Below are 5,085 nucleotides of genomic sequence, written 5' to 3' on the forward strand. Positions count from 1 at the left end.
AAAGTAGAAATAGGGCAGGTCCCTGGCTCTAAGTCAATGTAGAAATCAATATCACGGTCTAGTGGCATGCCTAGCAAGTCCGCAGGAAATACCTCCGCAAACTCACACACTATCGGGACTGACTCAATAGATGGACCCTCTGCACTAGTATCACGGATATGAGCCAAATAAGGCAAACACCCCATATTAACTAGTTTTTTCGCATGAATAAAGGAAATAATTTTCTTTGGGGAGGGACTAAGGTTACCCTTCCACTCAAGACTACGCACCCCGAGCATAGCTAAAGTGACTGTCTTGGCATGGCAGTCCAGAATGGCATGATAAGGAACTATCCAACTCATACCTAGGAAGATATCAAAATCTACCATGTCTAGAATCACTAAGTCTACCCAGGTGCAATACCCCATAAATGTGACAGTACAAGACCGGTATACTCTTTCTACAACCACAGAGTCTCTAACTGGAGTAGATACATGAATAGGGGCATCAAGAAAATCACAGACCACATCAAGACCCATAGAGAAATATGTAGACACGTAAGAGAATGTAGACCTCAGATCAAATAATACAGAATCCATCCAATGACAGACTGAGATGTTACCTATAATGACAGCATCTGAACCCTCAACCTCTGATCTGACTGAAAAGGCATATTAATGAACTCGTCTGCCACTAGCCTGCGACCCTCCACGATCAACCTGTCCTGTCTGAGCCCTGCCCCTATCTGGATGATGTCCATCTCTGCCTGACTGGAATATGCCCCTGCTAGGCTAGGTGCCACCTCTACTAGCTATGTGACCTCCACGACGAGTCTGAGTACGGTCTCCACAATAAGATCCTCCTCCCTTAGCTGATGAAATTTGAGCTCTGGGAGTCTGGCACTGAACACTCTGGCCATTCTACCTAAGTCTAGGAAAACTTCTCCTGAAATGCCCCTGCTAACCATGCTCAAAGCAAGCACAGTCAAATGTAGGCTGATGTACAAAAACTGAAGAAGCCGAATAACCACCATAGTCTGGAAATCTAGCCTGAGAACCCCCTGGCTGACTAGAAGAGTACTGACTGGCCCCTGATGGGCCTCCAACAGAAATCAACATAGCTGACTAAATAGGGCTCCCCGAATAAACTAGGGAACTCTGCGCCCTGGAGAATAAACCACTAAAACCACCACCCTTACGGGCCTTCTTCTCTGCATACTTACTGTAACCATCCTGTCAAACACCTTTAACGGTCTTAACATGATCCACCACATCCTAGAAGGAAGCACTTGTGGCTACAAGATGAAAAGCTGACAACTGAAGAGTAGTGTTCAACCCTTTCACGAATCGCCTAACTCTCTCTCCTTAGTACGCAGAAGCTGGAGAGCATAACGAGACAACGAATGAAATTGGGCCTCATAAGCAGCCACTGAAGAAATCCCCTACTCAATGTTACTAAACTCATCAGGCCTTCAGTCCCTCAAGGTACAAGGAACATACCTTTCTAAGAAGACCTGATAAAACTGAGTCCGTGTCAACGGAGGTAATCCCGCTAACCTACACTCCACAAAAACCCTCCACCACAACTTGGCATCACCTAAGAGCTGGAAGGTTACAAACTCAACACCATACTTCTCTACCGCCCCATCTTATGGAGCCTCTCATGATAGTCCTTGATGAACTCATAAGCATCCTCAGCCTCAGTGCCATAGAACTCTGGAGATTTCATCTTAGCGAACCTAACCTCCAAAACAAATCATGCTCATCACCGAACCTCCCACTAGTCTAGAAAATACCTCCGGTCCTAGAGCCTCATCCATACGTGGAGCCACAACTACAGTGTGCTGTAACCCTGGAGCAACCCCCCCCCCCTCCCGGAGCCGGATCACCCACTGTCATACCCCGAGCACCTGGAACGGCTGGCAACACACCTGCCTGTGTCAACCCGTTCAACAGTTTCAACACTCGAACCATGTTTTCTGACAACATTGGAGGAGCTATAATATCTGGCTGAGCTAGTGCTGCTGCAAACTCTGCCACCTTATTAGGAACTACCTGAGGCGTGGGGGACCCAGCCCGAGCCTGACCAGCCGCAGAAGTCCCGCCCCTGGCTGGCACTGCTGCTCCACTGCCTCTGCCACAGCCGCGGCCCCTGTCCTAGCCTCTACCACCAGCTGCGGCCCAAACGGCCTGCGCTGGTACCTCATTCGATGCTGCTCCCGCACGAGTCCTCACTATCTGTGTGAGAATAGAAAGAAAATTCAGATACCAATTGGAATCAAGTAGCACTAAAAAAAGAAAGAATTTGAATCCCATGGCAACTCGAAGATAAGTACAGACAACTCCGGACCGATCTACAAGACTCTACTAGACATGTTCTTGTACAATGAAATCGATGAACCTAGGGCTCTGATACCAACTTTGTCACGACCTAAATAGCCGTGAGTGGCACCCACACTAATTCTCCTAGTGGGCAAACCATTCCCTTAACCAATTACTTAATCATTTAAGAAATTATAAATTAATAACCAGAAGTGAATCATAAATTTGTCTAATCATGCAATAAATAAATAAACTGCGAAAATCCTATCTATTACAACCCCAAAATGCAAAAGTAGTCATCGCACAAGGACTCTAAAACATAATTGTCTAAAGAATGAACAACTGTCTAAAATAATCATAAATGTCTGAATGAAATAGACATCCAAAACAAGAAAGATCTTTAGGCGGCATGGAATGGATAAGAGCTCACCCTCGGATCTGATCAGGAACTGGCCTCAAGCTAAATATGAGGTCTGGACGAAGTCTCTGGCACACAATCTGCATTCACAAAGGGTGCAGCAAGGTAGTATCAGTACAAATACATGTACCAGTAGATATTATAGGTCGACTAATATTAGTATCATGCATACGTTCATAAAATTAATAAGATAAGAAATATTACACCCGCTGCAGTAGTCACATTTGACCAATGAGCTCTGGTTTTTCACCAGATTTTCACCCAAAATTCTTACATCAATCCGAGGCCCTACAGACACAAAAAAAACATGCACATCAATGCAAAATTATGCTACGGACTCACCCGTGGCATCGAAATTCCCAACAGAGGTCAAATTTACTAATTCACCCTCCAATGGAAATGAAACAAGTTTTCAAACAATGCACAACATACACACAAGAATAAATCAAGGCCTCCATGTTTAGACTTCTAACTCTTCGAGCTTTCATTAAGCTCATTCCTAGTCTCAAAAGGATACGGGTAGGGATAAAATAGTTAAGGCTCCCATAACGACCTAGCGGATTGTTAAAGGATGATAGGTATGGTAGCGGCTACGGAACAAAAAACTCACATTTTCACCAATCGCATATAAGGTAATTGTACATGCATATTAATTTTTTATTTTCCGATGATAGAATGTGTATGACCGTATGAGTATATGAAGTGATAATAAGAGCATGACAATGTGATTATATTTTGGCGATCTTGTAATTTTGACCTAGGGTTCTAATTTGGATATTTGTGGTATTCTATTTTGTCTCTGTTTCCTTTTCGCCTCTCTATATTTTTGAAGATCTAAAGTTCCCTTACCTCGGATTTTGGAAATAGTAGGATAAAAGAAAATAGTGAAAGTGTCTTGAGTATTATGATGTTAGTGGTGTTAGTTCTTCAGCATCGGGAAGGATTTGGCAACAAACATATTCACGAGATCGAAAATTCACCAGAAGATAACTGAGGTTAGTTTTTAACTCTTGCTGCTTGTTTCTCTGTTTCTCTTTTTTTTCAGTTAGTAATTTTTTAAAGTAGAGGGAGGCGGAGGACTCTAAACAAATGGTTGTTGTCTAAATTTATGCAAATTGTAACACATCAAAGTTGTTACTATGATTATTTGCTTGTGCTTTATGGGCATAACTCAAGTATTAAATGTAGTACACACTAAACCATCTATGTTATATTTAATATTTGATATGTTAAGAGATGACTTATTACCAAATCTAGCCTTCCGTATTACTAATATCCGTAGTAGTTGATGGCAACTAGAGTAATTTAACATCTTCAACAAGTTTGAGAATTAGGATTCGTAGCTGTGTTGTTGAAGTTGATGTTCATTAAGAAGCATTAGGCATTATGAGTACTGACTATTGATTGTTACTTCATAACTGTGCAGATATTTGAAGAAAGTCTAATGTGATGTTCATAATAGATCAAGCAACATTTAGTATTCCACAAGCAGCAGCTAACTGTGCAAATCAAACGACTATAAGATTTCTAGCATTTGGAATATTATTCCCTCTATCGCTTAACTATTGTAGATTAGAGTTGAAGATTTAACGAAACATGATATTTGTCGTACTTCCATATTTTATTTTTTCATCATCAGAATCTGTTTCATTTATCTGCTTCAATTTGGATTTGTACTTATAAAAAATATGATTTTCAGATTAAGAGGAAGAGAGATGGAAGTGATGTCATGGGTATTTGTCGTGGTATTTCTGTATGATGATACAATGCAGTTGGCTCTAAAGTATGAATCCATTTTATTGTTCTGCTTCATTTCAATAACATCTTTCGCGATACTCTTTGCGCCTACTAATGTCAAATGTTTTTTGAACCATCAATAACAATGTTGTAGGATGGAATCCACAGTCATTACATTGTCTAAGATAAAACACAGCTGAAATCAAACATCAACTCGTTTTGTATGACTTCTTGGATGATAATGAGAAAGCTGTATGGCCACTTTTCCGCTCTTTCTTCATAAAGAATATAAATATGTTGTGGTGCTATTTATTGCTTGCGAGTTACACTAAGAGAATTTCGTCAATTCTCAGAAAACATTAGTTGTTGGCTTGAAATATGAAAGAGAGACCGATTCTCTTCTCATTGCCAAAGATTGTTTGTTGTCAATTAACTTCCTTTACAAAAACAAGCTGGAGTTTTCATTTCAAGAGAGATTTCCTAAAATATTATATATTTACTTTCCAAACACATGTTCTCCACTATATATACAGATGACTTTGTCATGTAAGTTCCTTTTTACCTCTACTCAATTTTATGATATTATGACGTACTATTTCAGTTATATACATAGGTCCCTCTACTGGTGAA

At 40.6% G+C, this 5,085-nt stretch overlaps 1 long non-coding RNA gene across 1 annotated transcript; it reads left to right on the forward strand.

Moving 5' to 3' along the window:
• The first annotated feature begins 3,382 nt into the window (after window positions 1–3,382).
• LOC132599632 (uncharacterized) lies at window positions 3,383–4,723 on the forward strand. Its single transcript, XR_009566905.1, has 2 exons — window positions 3,383–3,713; window positions 4,418–4,723. It is a non-coding gene; the product is annotated as an uncharacterized LOC132599632 (long non-coding RNA).
• The last annotated feature ends 362 nt before the right edge of the window (window positions 4,724–5,085 follow it).

Source organism: Lycium barbarum, chromosome 6 (genome assembly GCF_019175385.1).
Source record: "Lycium barbarum isolate Lr01 chromosome 6, ASM1917538v2, whole genome shotgun sequence".
Classification (NCBI taxonomy): Eukaryota; Viridiplantae; Streptophyta; class Magnoliopsida; order Solanales; family Solanaceae; genus Lycium; species Lycium barbarum.